A 15,992-nucleotide genomic window follows, 5' to 3' on the forward strand; every position below is an offset into this window, starting at 1 on the left:
AGTACTTAAATACAAATATTTTATTGTAGAGAACTAGCATAAGCTATTTCAGCAAAGATAAAAACTAATGAGTTTGTGATTCAGCCCAATCATCAGAGGGAAACATGTGCCAAATAACACCAATCCTAGGATGCCAACATTCCCCTGAAAGGAAACCAAGTTTCAAAATCTTTCACAGGTTTCAAATTTCTCACTTGTTTCAAAATCTTTCATAAGATTTCCTGACAATCTGGTGAGATATTGGTATGTTGATTATCTTTAAAATGACCAACTCTCAGGGTGCCTGGGTGGCTCAGTGGATTAAGCCTCTGCCTTCAGCTCAGGTCATAATCTTGGGGTCCTGATATTGATCCCTATATCAGGGTCTCTGCTCGGCAGGGAGCCTGCTTTCCCCCACACCTCTGCCTGTCTCTCTGCCTACTTGTAATCTTTCTCTGTCAAATAAATAAATAAAATATTTTTTAAAAATCATCTCTCCTCAAACAATGAAAACATATGAAGAAGGTACAAAAGCATAAAAACAGTTGGAACATATAATGCAAACTGATGGAGAAGTGGTCCCAATTCTTTTTTTTTTTTAAAACATTTATTATTGAAGTTTAGTGGACATACAATGTTATATTAATTTCAGGTGTATAGCATAGTGATTTGACAATTCTATATGTTGCTTAGTGCTCACCATGATAAATTTACTCACCATACAATGTTAATTACAGTATTATTGACTATGTTTCCCATATTGACTTATTTATTTTATAACTGGGAGTTTGTAATTAATCCCCTTCACCTATTTCACCCATCACCCCACCATTTCTCTCTGGCAAGCGCCCACTTGTTCTCTGCATTTAAGAGGTTTTTTTTTGTGTGTGTGTGTGTGTGTTTGTTTTGCTTTTTAGACTCCACATATAAATGAAATCCTATGGTATTTGTCTTTCTCTGAGTTACTTCACTTTGCATACTGCCTAGGTCTGAGTCTTTATTTTTGTTTTAGTAGTGTCTGTATCCAACAAAGGGCTTGAACTCACAACCCAAAGATCAAGAGTTGGATGCTCAACTAACTGAGGCAGACAGGTGCCCCAATCTTGATTTTTCTTAAAAAAAAAAATATTTTATTTATTGATTTGACAGAGAGAGATCACCAGTAGGCACAGAGGCAGGAAGAGAGAGAGGGGGAAGCAGGCTCCCTACCGAGCACAGAGCCAGATGTGGGACTCGATCCCAGGACCCCAAGATCATGACCCGAGCTGAAGGCAGCGGCTTAACCCACTGAGCCACCCAGGCGCCCCCCAATCTTGATTCTTAATAACAAAAATCTTTTCCATCTGAGAACTGCTATGAAAGCCACATCCTAATACTTTGAAAACATTGGTCTTCATAGATATTATAAGATATAGCTGAATTTGACAAGTACTTATGCCTGTAGAGTTTTCAATATGGTCATCTAGGACAGTATATCTCAAAATCCCTGATGGTAGCCACATGATACAATTCCATCAGAATCTCCGGTATATTTTTTTTGAAATTCCCCAGGTAATTCTAAAGGACTGCCCTGTTTGAGAAATCACATGTAGGATGTCTTTTTTTTTTTTTTTTTGACAGAGAGATTACAAGTAGGCAGAGAGGCAGGCAGAGAGAGAGAGAGGAGGAAGCAGGCTCTCTGCCGAGCAGAGAGCATGATGCGGGACTTGATCCCAGGACCTTGAGATCATGACCTGAGCCAAAGGCAGAGGCTTAACCCACTGAGCCACCCAGGTGCCCCCACATGTAGAATGTCTTGAGGCAGATTCAGTTATGAGCTGAGCTTGTTTCCCCTGCAGATGGCTCGAGTACAACCTGTGGTCTGCAGGTAGCCAGAACATCCCTTTCAGTGTGTGATCGAATAAGGTCCATAGAGAAATGTAGAAGCTGGGAAACTTGGCTGGCTTAGTCAGGACAGTGTCTACTGGTTGATCCTGATGTCATGGGTTTAAGCTCCAACCTTGGGTGTAGGGATTACTTTAAAAAAATAAATAAATAAAAGTGAAAGTTTGTTCTATTGTGGTTATTATGTCTGCATCAGGAGCTGTAGACAATGGAGAGAATAGAGAATTCTGAGTGCTGGACTAAGTCTATCTTTCCACTTCCAGGTAAGGGGGCATCTTTGAGGATTACCCCAAAGGATGTGGTGTGGATTAATACCAGGTGTAGGGAGGGTGGGGACAGAGGAGAGGGTTATGTGTTTGGTGGACAGAGTTTTTTTAGGATTTCCAGTGATAAAATAAAGGAATTTTTCAACTTTTAGTGCTTATGGGCCCTGCTCCTGGCCTCCTAGGGAAGTTACACTTTAACATTTCAAGGACATGATGACTTGGCAAAACCTCAGAGTGTGGGCTTTATTTCTGCCTTGAGTATACATTGTACATCTGCTTTGTTAAAAACAAAACTGGAGGGTATTATGTTAAGTAAAATAAGTCAATCAAAGAAAGACAATTATCATATAGTTTCACTCATATAGGGAATATAAGACATAGCCCAGAAACTATAGGGGAAGGGAGGGAAATTTGAATGTGAAGTCATCAAAGAGGGAGAAAAACCATGAGAGACTCTTAATTATAAGAAAGCAGCTGAGGGTTGCTGGAGTGGAGGTGGTTGGGGGGATAAGGTAACTGGGTGATGGATATTAAGGAGGGCATGTGATGTGATGAACACTGTGTGTTATACACAGCTAATGAATCATTGAGCCGTACATCAAAAATTAATGATGTACTATATGTTGGCTAATTGAATTTAAATTAAAAACAAATCAAAAAACAAAACAAAATGACAACAAAAACAAAAACAAACAAACAAAAATAAGGAGCAAGCAAAAAGATAAAGGAAAAAAAAAAAAACCTCCCTGGTTCCTGAAAGATTAAAATCATGCAGCCTTCTAGATACTAAAAGAACGTAAAATCCTTAGCTTTCCAGAATGTCTTTTGTCATGATGATTTTTAACTCTTCACATACAAAAAAAGCACATAGTCTTGCACTAAATGTTCCTTTCCTGGATCATGTCTACTTTTTGAAGATTGTGTGTCTGGGGCAACTGTCCTAACTTGAACTCAAATAAACTATTTTCCTTTTTTTTTTAAGACTTTATTTGTCAGAGAAAGACACAGTGAGAGAGGTAGCAGAATTAAGGGGACTGGAAGAGGGAGAAGCAGACTTCCTGCTGAGCAGGGAGCTGGGATCTTGGATCATGACCTGAGCCAAAGGCAGATGCTTAATGATCAAACTTTACCCTTACTTTACCCTTAAAAAAAAAAAAAAAAAATTTTTTTTTCTTCATTTTGCTTCAATGCCAGAAAGGAGGGAGGGAAACCAGAGTCTTTCCAAAACTTGTAGGCTTGGTGACTCAGTGGTTTTTCTTCTTTCCAAAATGCTATCTTTCAGAAAGCTTGATTCCTTTCCAGTTTTCCTGTCCCACAAAAGTCCCATTTCAGGTTCAGTTTACTAATTTTTCTCATTTCCAGTAATTAGATGTAACACAGTTTTGTTTTAAACATCTCTGAGTATTATCTCCTGTGATACCATGATTTCTACAAAATATGTATTTGGTCATTCAGGTAACCAAAATTTATTTCAGATATATTTGGTTTTCGTCTGCAGTTCCTAAAAATGCTTCAGAATCATATAATTGAAATGAGAGGCTCATTATTATTATTTTTTTTAAGACTTTTTTTATTTGACAGGAGAGACACAGCAAGAGAGGCAACAGAAGCAGGGGAAGTGGGAGAAGGAGAGGCAGACTTCCTGCCAATCAGGGAGACCAATGCAGGGCTCAATCCCAGGATCCTGGGATTGTGAACTAAACCAAAGGCAGTTGCTCAATGACTGAGACACACAGACATCCTCCCCACCCACCCACCCTCCCACCCTGCCCCATAGGCTCATTATTAAAGAATTTGGCCTTCACCAAAGGGCAGGGTTGTCCAGAGATTCAACCTTGTGTTTAGAGGGTTGGGAATTTTATTCCCACCCCTTGACTTCCGGGGAGGAGAGAAAGTCTGGAGGTGGAATCAGCCAGTGGCCGGTGTCTTTGTCAATCATGACTATGTAGTGAAACCTCCAAAAAATCCTGAAAACCCAGTTTCTAGAAAGGTTCCTGACCTGTAGAACCTCAACAGCTTCATGTGCCAAAGGATAAAGGCTCCTTTGTTTGCTGTCTTGCTCTAGGTATCTCTTCATCCAGCTGTTAATTCATGTCCTTTAAAAAAAATCATATGTCATTGTTTCTCTGAGTTCTGTGAGTCACTCTAGCCAGTTAATTGAACCTGAGGAGGAAGCTGTTGGCACCACCAAACTGTAGCAGGTCAGTGCGAAGAAGAGGTGGCAGCCTGGGGCTGGTGGCTGGCATCTGAAGTGAGGCCATGTTGGGGGGGGTGGATATTGGGGTGGGACACAGGGTTCAGGAGGCCATCCTGTAGGACCAACCCTTTACCCTCTGCAATCCAGTGCTATCTCTGGGTGGATCATGTCTGAATTGCTTAGTGTCGTGTGGGAGAACACCACACCCTGCCATATTGGGTACACAGACTCTAACAGATACACCTAATGAGTACATTCTCAATGAGAAATAATCAAATAGTTTCACAATATTAAGAATATGAAAGTATCAACATTTATTTATTATTTATTTAGATTATTTATTTATTGAGTACACCAGCAGAAGAGGGACCTAAAGAGGGAGAGAATCTCAAGCAGACTCCTGTTGAGCACAGAGTCTGGCAGAGTCTGATGTGGGGCTCCATCTCATGACCATGAGATCATGACCTGAGCTGAAATCAAGAGTCTAATACTTAACCAAGTAAACCACCCAGGCACCCCTAAGATATAAGAATTAAAATTTTTAAAAAAAAATACATGCTACATATTTTTTAAATATTTATTTGAGAGAGAGAGTGTGTGTGCTCAAGCACATGTGAAACTGCGGGAGTGTGTGTGGGGGTGTGGTGGGGAGGGACAGAAGGAGAGGGAGAGGGAGGGGGAGAAGAAGCAGACTCCTGGACCAGCAAGGAGCCTGACTTGGGGTGTCATCCCAGGATCCCAGGACCACACCTGAGCCAAAGACACACACCCAAATGATTGAGTCACCCAGGGACTCCATATTCTATGTATTTTTAACTGATTAAATAAGTAGAATGTGTGTGTGTTTGTGTGTATGCACATGTATATGCAATGGATCTTAAGATTAAAGCAGTTCATTATTGTAATTAGTATTTTATTTTTTTAATTTTCTGGTCTACTGATTGATGGGATACATGAGCACAGGCATATATATTGCTTAGTGGTCTGATAGGTGGTGAGGGGCACCTGGGTGGCTCAGTGGGTTAAAGCCTCTGCTTTCGGCTCAGGTCATGATCCCAGGGTCCTGGGATCGAGCCCCATGTCAGGCTCTCTGCTCAGCAGGGAGCCTGCTTTCCTTCCACTCTCTCTGCCTGTGATCTCTGTCTGTCAAATAAATTAAAAAAAAAAATATGTGGTGAATATTTCTATGTGTCTCATGGGAACTAAAAATGTTTCTGTTTTTCTTGTATAAGATTTAATATATAATAGTTCAAACTCATTCTTTTGTTGTTCCATTATTGAATATTACTAGTTTGTACCAGCTTTATAACATGGATACAGACAGAGCCATATTAATATGCATCTGAAAATTGAGGATATACATATTTTACTCTTTTGAGAATAACAGGCTAAAAACTCCACGTGAACAAGATGACTTCGTGACTCAGCCCTGCAGATGGCTATTCCTCCAGTGCTTCACGAGTCATGGAAGAACCCAGCATCATCACATTCCTTGCCCCTGTTTCCTGCCAGCATGTCTAATTGGCATGTACACATGAGAGGCAACATCTACCTGGGTGTCTGGGTGACTCGGTTGGTTGGGTAGCCGACTGTTGGTTTCAGCTCAGGTCATCTTCTCCGTATCCTGGGATCCAGCCCTGCATGGGGCTCCCTGCTCAGCTCAGCTCAGCATAGAGGATTCTCTCTGTCCCTCTGCCCCCTGCCCTCTGCAGTAGGGATAAATAAATCTTAAATAAATGAATCTTAAAAATAATAATACTTACTTAAGACTCTTGCATTTCTTTTCATGGCTCCATAGCTCATTTTCATTCTTTTCGGGATTGACTAGAATCCGTGTGCATGGACCACAGTTACTTACTCTTTCATCTCCTGAGGGACGTCTTGGTTTCTTACAAGTTTTGACCTGAGCTATGAATGAATAAAGCCGCTATAAACACTTGTGTGCAGAACTTTGCGGGGACATAAATGTCCAATTCATTTGGGTAAAAACCTAGGAGTGTGATTTCTGGATCATATGAGAGGTCATTTAATTTTGTGAGAAATCCTCATCTGTCGTCCAAAGTGCCTATCCCATTTTGCGTTTCTCATCTACAGTGAATGCATGTTCCTGCTGTTCCACCGAGTGTTTGGTGGTGTCATTTTTGGAGTATACCTCTCAAATGTACCCTTAACATATCTCACTATTTCAGTTTGCAATTTTCTAACAATGCATGATGACAAGTATCTGTTCATATACTTTTTGCTATGTGTGTGTCTTCTTGGTGAGGTGTCCGTATAGATGTTTTGCACATTTGAAAAATCAAGTTGTGGGGCGCCTGGGTGGCTCAGTGGGTTAAAGCCTCTGCCTTTGGCTCAGGTCATGATCCTGGGGTCCTGGGATCGAACCCCGCATCGGGCTCTCTGCTCTGTGGGGATCCTGCTTCCTCCTCTCTCTCTCTCTCTGCCTGCCTCTCTGCCTACTTGTGATCTCTATCTGTCAAATAAATAAAATTTAAAAAAAAATAAGTTGTTTGTTTTCTTATTGTTGAATTTTAATAGTTCTTTGTATATTTTGTATCATGGTCCTTTGTCAGATATGTCTTTTGTTTTCTTCCCATATCTGGCTTGTCTTCTCATTCCCTTGGCAGTGTCTTTCATAGTGTAGAAGTTTGAAATTTTAATGAAATCTGACTTAGCAATTATTTTTTCATGAATTATACCCTTGGTATTGCATCTAAACAGTTATAGAACCTAAGGTCCTCTAGATTTTCTCCTGTTATCTTCTGGGAGGTTTATAATTTTGTGTTTTACATTGAAGTCTGTGATCTACTTTTTGAAAGATTTTATTTATTTATTCCTGAGAGACAGAGAGAGAGAGAGAGAGGCAGAGGGAGAAGCAGGATCCCTGCAGAGTAGGGAGCCCTGTTCGAGACTCAATCCCAGGACTCTGTGATCATGACCCAAGCTAAAAGCAGACACTTAACTGACTGAGCCACGCAGACACCCGGTGATCTATTTTGAGTTAAGTTTTGAGAAGGATGTAAGGTCTGTATCTAGATTGTATAATTATTATTTATTTATTTATTTTTGTTTGTTTGTTTGTTTTTACTTGGGTGTGGATGTCCACTTGTTCCAGTGCCATTTGCTGAAAAGACTATCTTTTTAAAAAGATTTTATTTATTTAATTGTCAGAGATCGTCAGGGCTAGGAGTGCAAGCAGGGGGAGCAGTAGGCAGAGGGAGAGCGGGCTCCCCTCTGAGCAGGGAGCTGGTTGTGGGACTTGATCCCAGGACCCTGGGATCATGACCTGAGCTGAAGGCAGATGCTTAACTGACTGAGCCACCCAGGCATCCCAAGACTATTCTTTCTCCATTGGATTGCCTCAGATCCTTTGTGAGACCAACAAATACATTTAGCTGTATTTGAGTTAGTCTATTTCTGGGATCTCTGTTTTGTTCTGTTTAGCTATTTCCCATTTTTTTACTGGAGATACACTGCCTTAATTAATGTAGCTTTATATTAAGTCTTGACATTGGGATGTGTCAGTCCTCTGAATTTTTCTTCTGCTTTGACAATGGGCTGACTTTCCTGGGTCTTATGCCTGTATCTATATACTTTAGAATCAATTAACTGGGGCACCTGGGTGGCTCAGTGGGTTGAGCCGCTGCCTTCGGATCAGGATTCTGGGATTGAGTCCCGCATCGGGCTCTCTGCTCAGCAGGGAGCCTGCTTCCCTCTCTCTCTCTGCCTGCCTCTCTGTCTACTTGTGATCTCTCTCTCTCTGTCAAATAAATAAATAAAATAAAATAAAAATCAATTAATTGGTTCCTACAAGTAATTTCCCAGAATTTTGGTTGAAATTTCATTGACTCTACAGATGAATTTGGGAAGACCTGTCATTTTAACAATATTTAGTCTTTTTATCCATGAACGTAGATTTAAGCTGTGCTTGATCATGCCATAATATTTTATAGCAATATTTGCAAATAACATTTCATAATTTTGGATCTCTAGGCAGATAGGAGGGGTGTGAAATATTTGTGGTTATCTTTGTGAGATTTCTGGAAATTTTTAGGAAGTGTCAACCTTCAATATTTTTGGATCACCTACATAGCAATGGTTCATCTAACATTTAAGAGTAGTACGATGCTGGGGTTCCTGGGTGGCTCAGCGGGTTAAGCCACTGCCTTCAGCTCGGGTCATGATCTCAGGGTCCTGGGATCGAGCCCTGCATCGGGCTCTCTGCTCTGGAGGGAGCCTGCTTCCCTCTCTCTCTCTCTCTCTCTGCCTGCCTCTCTGCCTGCTTGTGATCTCTGTCTGTCAAATAAATAAATAAAATCCTTAAAAAAAAAAAGAGTAGTAGGATGCTGTTGATAAAACCGTATGACCTTGTACTGTGTTCAGTGAGGGACCTCTTCTGTAAATATTGCCACTTATCCTATAGACATTGCTCAGCTTAGATTTATATTCCCAGAAATATTCCTATCAAGTAGGCTTTTCAAACAATTGGACTGGGTCTGGAGAAGCATCTCTAGCTAATCCCATACTCTTTGTATTGCTTTTCCTTGAATCCTTCTCAGGCCTTCTATATCCTCTCATCCTTATTTTGTAGTTCTTAGGCTAGGCAGAAAGAGACAATTACTGGGGAGGGAAACAGTGAAATTCTTAAGCAAGTACAGAGTCCGGTGAAATACATTTGGATCACTGCCACCCCTCCTCTGTCAGATGCAAACATTTCCTGCTTCTGTCACCTGAGACCCTATCTGCCTCCAGCTGTTGTGGAAAAAAGGAAGTTTCTCCCCCACACAAAACTTATTTCTTTGCAGAGCCTCACTAGGATCTTATTGTTTCTGGGAATTGGGATCTGGGGGAAAGTTTTAAAAACGTAGTCTCAACTGCCTCATGTGTCACTGAGAGTTGAAGTGATAATTGTAGTTCTGTGGAGAGGTGAGGTCACAGAACCACAAACCTTATCTTAACACTGGCTGCCTCCTTCCCACACACAAGCAGGGGCTGTCATGACTGGCCCAGTGAGCCCACATCCTGGCAGCAGGAAAGACTGGAATGTCAGTCCAAGTGACACAATGTGTAAGGGAAGGAGGTGTTTCAGGGTCTGGATCCAGGTTGGACCACGTGGCTGGAAAAAGGATTCTACTTGTGAAGAAAGTGGCTTGATGTCAGAGCTGTACAGATAGGAACAACAATTCCTGAGGCACAGGCCAAGTTACAGAGAGACTGGAGGTCTGAGGTCCTCCTTGGGACTAACTGCTCCAAACATAGTTTAATGCATATCCCTCCCTGATGGAGATTGTTGGAGTTCATTGCACGTAGTAGCGCAGTCTGATGTTTGCAGTCCTTAAAACTGCAATTCAGAAGGGTCACCTGGGTGGCTTAGTTGGTTAAGCCTCTGCCTTTGGCTCAGGTCATGATACCAGGGTCCTGGTATTGAGCCCAATGTGGGGCTCTCTGCTCAGCGGGGAGCCTGTTTCCTCCCCTCTCTCTCCGTGTGCTTGTGATCTCTCTCTCTCTCTCTCTGTCAAATAAATGAATAAAATATTTTTAAAAACCTGCAATTCAGAAATTAATATACTATTCAATCTGTGCTGTGAAACCACAGAGAAATTGACATGATTGATATAGTTACTTCATTAAACTTCTGTGCATGTGATAATGAGTTTCATGGAGCTAAGCACATCCTATCTCTATGTGAACAATGGGGCTGAGTGGCATTTGGAGAACCATAATTGTTTTTCTTGTATTTATGTTTGATGCATCTAGTGGAGATAGTAATTATGTCTCTCCTGAAAATGTTTGTAATCTTTTGATCAAGGAAGGACAATTTTCCTCTGTGAAGTTAAAACAGGAGACTTTCAGGAAAAGGTAACTTCAACATGTGAGGGATTTGGACAGCAGAAAAGTTAAGGACTTCAGCATGTTTTCAGCTTAAATGTATTTAAAAAAAAAAAGATTTTATTTATTTATTTGACAGAGAGACACAGCCAGAGAGGGAACACAGAAGAAGAAATGGGAGAGGGGGTTCAGTCCCAGAACCCTGGGATCATGACCTGGGCTGATGGCAGACACTGAATGACTGAGCCACCCAGGTGCCCCCCTTAAATGTATCTTCTGATATTCTACATGGTTTTCAAAGTTCTAACATAATTTTTAGGCTCACCCTTGAATTTCTCCTATTCAATGATAAGATTTCATGCCTTAAGATTCATTTTGCATGCTTGTTTTTTATTTTATTATCTTTTTCAAATTGACTAGTTTCAGTTTTTTTTTTTAAATCACAGCTATTTGTATGCTCTCTAATGAGGAATAATTTAGATCCTACTCTAAATGTTTTCTCAATCTCTACATGTTTTATTTAAATTACAAATCCCATAGTTTAGGGTAAAAGTGAAATATTACACAATAATTTCGATGGTGGGTTCCATTGGCCAAAAAAAATCACATGATTACTTCTGTTGCTATATTAACACTGGTCCATATTTGATAAATCCATTTTGTTCATGGACAATATTCAGGTTCTTACTAAGTTTTCATCTTCACTCACAAGTGATGATGATTAATGGAACAATTAGTTTAACAAGAATAAGAAATTGGCACAACCAAACCTAAATTGAAATGAATTTCAAAGATGATAATGTATGCATGCATAACAGTGGGTTATTTAAGGATACAACCAGATAGGGGCACCTGGCTGACTCCATTGGTGGAGCGTGCAGCTCTTGATAATAACTCAGCTGTGAGTTTGAGCCCCATGTTGGGTATAGACATTAGTTACAAATAAATTCTTTAAAAAAATATGTATTTATTTGACAGAGAGAGAAACAGTGAGAGAGGGAACACAAGCAGGGGGAGTAGGAATGGGAGAGGGAGAAGCAGCCTGAGCAGGGAGTCCAGTGCAAGGCTCGATCCCAGGACCTTGGGATGATGACTTGAGGTGAAGGCAGACGCTTAACAACTGAGCCACCCACGTACCCCACAAATAAAGTCTTAAGAAAAACAAAAAAAAAAAAAAGATATGACCAGGTAGCTATGAGAGTATAGCATGCTGGTAAACACCCAACTTTATTGCAACCTGGCCATTGCAATATTTAAATGAGTCATATGATCTCATTATAATTAAATTCTTGGCTGTAAAATGCACATACTTGTAAATACTAAATAATTTACAATAGGTAAAGCATGAGTAAGAGTGATTCAATGAGCACTATACAAAGAAATACATCAAACTTGAGAAATCATTAATTAACAAAGATGTGTATTAGAAAGAAAGTCTCAGGGGAAAGTAGTAGCAAGGGGAGAATTTTGAATTTATTTTCCACAAATAGCCCACGGCTCAAGTGTTCATGCAGCCTCCTCTCTTTGTGGATGTGAACACTGAGCTCTGGAGAGTGACAGAATGGCCTTTAATGGATGTGAAATTTGCTGTAATCTTCCTATTGCAGATTGTCCTTGGAACCCTGGGAACTTCTTGCTTTTTTGTCATTGTTCGTCATCTCTTGGCTTAAGGGGATACAGGTCAAAGTCCACAGATTCGCTTTTTTTTTTTTTTTTTTAAGGCACTTGACTTTAACTAACTCCTTGGTCATTCTCTACAGAGGAATCCCAGTGGAGGCTTTTGATTTGAGTTATTTTCCCAGTGACCTCGGATGCAAAGTTGTTTTCTTAGTCCACAGAGTGTCCAGGGGGTTGTCTATGGGCACCATGTGCCTCCTGAATGTCTTCCACGCCATCACCATCAGCCCCTGGAACTCCTGGTGGGCAGCGCTTAAAGGGAAAGCTCCCCAGTACATTGGCCCCTCAAATATCCTTTGCTGGATCCTGAATATAAACCTAAATATTATGGTGGCTGTGTACATCACTGACAAATGGAACAACAAAAACACTTCAGAAAATATGGAGTTTGGATACTGGGCTTCTGCACTTCACGACAAAGACACAGATTTACTATATACGGTATTGATACCCTCCCATGATATTTTGTGCTTGGGACTCATAACTTGGGCCAGTGGGTTCATGGTTTCCACCCTGTATGGCATAAGCAGCAGGTCCAACACATTTATAGGACCAAAGTTTCCCCCAGATCCTCCCCTGAGATTAGAGCCACCCAAAGCATCCTTCTGTTGGGGAGCATCTTTGAATCTTTTTATACCCTCTCTTCCATCAATTACATGTATTTTTCTATTTTTTGCAAGACCAATTGGTGGCTGATGAATACTTCTGCCCTAATCAATGCATGTTTTCCAACTGTCTGCTCTTTTGTTCTTTGAGTCACGACCACTGTATCCAGACTCTTTTCTGTGTGCCGGAGAAGAGATACACAATTCCCTCATCTCATCAGAAAAATTTAAACTACCTGGTTTGCACTGTGTTCAGCTGCTTATACACTCATTCTTCAAGGAATCTTCAGCAAAATTATAGTCCGTCTCATTTTACATCGAGTTTTGAATAGGACAGAAATTCCTGCTACAACAATAGTGACTAATGGCCACTGTGTAATTCTGTGTAATTATTATGGAAGTACTCATGTAATTGCATTTTATTAATGGCTGTAGTGGAGAAATTCAGAGTCCAATAAACAAAACATTCATGAAATACTGTGGTGATACTGGAAATGTGTTTGGATATGTATTTTTTTTTTTTCCAAAAAAAGTCACTGTTCAAATTTTATTTGGTATTTTAGTTGGTATGACACTTAGTTGGTTGCATGGTCTTTTTACATTATACGTCAATGTACACTATATTCTCACATACATGGTACACGAAGAGCCTTTGGAACTATGCACAATACATGCAATAATTAATTTATACATTGGAGCCCAGGGTGTGACTTACTGGAAAAGATGGACTAGGCATGTTGGGTGTCAGGTGAAGGAACCAGAAGTTATAGAACACACAGGAAATATGCATCTGGTTTGCAGAGCAACTGCAGCATATGCAACATTGGCAGTGATGTCTCTGAGATGAACCCATTTAGGACTACAAAGGCAAGTATCATCCAGCATTAGGGTATAGCTGCAGGGCTTGGTGAGCCATTCCTATTTAGAACTTTAGGAAACTGATGTTTTTTCCTTAGGCCATTTTGATATTACTTAAGTAACAGATCAGATAATAAGGACAATGTACACAATCTCCAACTAAAACCCTGTCCTAGTCTAGACAGTGAAGTGGTACATTAGAAAACTTTAAAACTGCAGCTCCTTTTGGTTCCCCCAGAGAGTATCTGCACTCTTCTTCAAACAGGCCTCTTCCTCAGGAGATAGAGTCACCTTCACAACATCTGAAATTCCATTCTGTCCCAGGATACAAGGAACACTAAGGAAGACATCATCTTTTATTCCATAGAGTCCCTTAATCATGGTGGAGATTGGATGCACCCGCCTAAGATTCTTCATTATACTTTCTGCCAAATCTGCCACAGACAGTCCAGTGGCCCAGGAAGTGTAGCCTTTCAATTTGATCACCTCATAGGCACTGTCAACCACCTGTTTGTGAACCTCTTTTCACTGTTCTTTATCTGCATCAGTGCCTAAGTCAGGGTGCAGATTCTTCAGAGGCACACCAGCAATGTTTACTCCACTCCATACAGGGACACTGGAGTCTCCATGCTCCCCGAGGATCCACCCGTGACAGCTTAATGGGTGAACTCCCAGCCTTTCCCTCATTAGGTGATGGAACCAAGCTGAATCCAGACTGCAATCACTTCCAATAACGCAGTTTTCGGGAAAGCCCCTTATCTTCCAAGTCACATAAGTCAAGATATCCACTGCATTGGAAACAACAAGCAACTTCCAGTTTGGGCTGTATTTTACATTAGGAATGATGAACTTAAAGATGTTCACGTTATGCTGAACCAAATTAAGACAGCTTTCTCCCTCTTGCTGACGTGCCCCAGCTGTGATACTAACCAGCTTGGAGTTTACAGTCGCATTATAGTCTTTGCCAGAGACAAATTTTGGTGTTCTAAGGAAAAGGCTTCCATGCTGGAGATCCATCATCTCTCCCTTCAGTTTGTCTTCCATGACATCAACAAGAGGAAGTTCATCTGCCAAATCCTTCATTAAGATACTGATGGCACAACCCCAACAACTGTAGTCTTATTTGGGGGGACATGTTCTTCCTTAAGAAGATTCTGAATCAGCTGATCTTTCAGAGTTGCCATTTTGGACTTAGAACCAAAAGGAATCGGGAGTGCACGTCGGGAGGACGAGTGTCAGCAGCGCGCGCGAGACTGGATCTAGACTTGGCAGCAGCCACTCGGACACGGAGCTGAGCGCAGGAGGGGCCTTAAGTGGAACCCCGAGGCTCGCATACGTAATTCTTAATGTGAGATACCAAATGTTCTCAAGATTTACTGGCCATGTGATAGTAAGGCCAGTGCCTTTTTTTTTTGGAGGGGGAAGGGTTCTCTACTTCTTCCTAGATAGGCCAGTGCCTTTCAAGGGAATAACATGTGGGATGATCAGAGAATTCAGGGTTCTAAGAGGGTTCTGGGTTCTGTATTGGGATGCAAGTGGCCTGAGGTAAAGCTGGGGGAAAATTAGGTTTTAGTTGTGAAGGACAATGACATCCAGGTTGTGCAAATTGTGTCTTACATCCTTAGAGAATGGTAGGTGTTTGAAATAAGAAAACATGTGTGTGGAGAAAGATGAACATATTAAAAATGTTTTCAGTTGAACATTGGAATTGTGAACTCCAGGGGATGAAGGAGAATCTTGCAGGAGGATATGTTAGCTAATGTTTTAAAAGGGTAGAGGTGGGGTGCCTGGGTGGCTCAGTTGGTTAAGCAACTGCCTTTGGCTCAGGTCATGATCCTGGAGTCCCCGGATGGAGTCCAACATCAGGCTCCCTGCTCAGCAGGGAGTCTGCTTCTCCCTCTGGCCCTCCCCCCTTCTCATGCTCTCTCTCTCATTCTCAATCTCTCAAATAAATAAATGAAATCTATTTAAAAATAAAAATAAAAAAATAAAAGGGTAGAGGTGGAAAGCAAATATTAAATAAATGTTTTATGTCTGTGATAAAAAATGAATAAATTTTTAGGGTCTGCAGAGGGTAGATTGTTCTGGGTTAGGTATTGGGGCCAACTGGCTGGTTGCTAAGAAGCAGATTTTAGGGTGGGTGTCTGCATCCAATTTGAGGAGAAAAGCTTATAAAGAAAGTCTTCATTAAGTTTGGATTAGTAAAGGAGCAGCAATTTGGAGACCAGAAACATGAATCTATTGAGTCTGTTTTGTTTAATGAATTTTCCTGCTTTTGAAATCACGCACCAGAGCAAATGGACACATTTGAAAGAAACAGTAGATATCAACTCACACATAATTTAATGCAGATATCTGTAAATAAATTAAATTATAGGGGTTGCAACTTTATTATTATTCTTAAAAGATATTTTAAATTTGTTTGACTGAGGGAGAGAGAGCACAAGTGGAGGGAGAGGGAGCAGACTCCCCGCTGAGCAGAAAGCACAACCAGGGGCTTGATCCCAGGACTGTGGGATCGTGACCTGAGTAGAAGGCAGATACTTAACCAACTGAACAACCTAGATGTCAGATGGTTGCAACTTTAATGTAATTTTTTTTTTTTTTACTTTGGAGTCAGTTTAGCAAAGAACATACAGAGAATTCCCATCTTCCACTCAGTCTGTTTCCCCTCTTGTTAACATCTTAGTTTACCAT

At 40.8% G+C, this 15,992-nt stretch overlaps 2 pseudogenes; one reads left to right on the plus strand and one right to left on the minus strand.

The window, feature by feature from the left end:
* The first annotated feature begins 11,663 nt into the window (after window positions 1-11,663).
* Window positions 11,664-12,668, plus strand: LOC101670645 (annotated as a pseudogene).
* Window positions 12,669-13,412: 744 nt separating this feature from the next.
* On the minus strand, window positions 13,413-14,497 carry LOC101692354 (annotated as a pseudogene).
* Between the last annotated feature and the right edge of the window lie 1,495 nt (window positions 14,498-15,992).

Source organism: Mustela putorius, unplaced genomic scaffold, assembly GCF_011764305.1.
Source record: "Mustela putorius furo isolate JIRA1106 unplaced genomic scaffold, ASM1176430v1.1 tig00000196_pilon_pilon_pilon, whole genome shotgun sequence".
Classification (NCBI taxonomy): domain Eukaryota; kingdom Metazoa; phylum Chordata; class Mammalia; order Carnivora; family Mustelidae; genus Mustela; species Mustela putorius.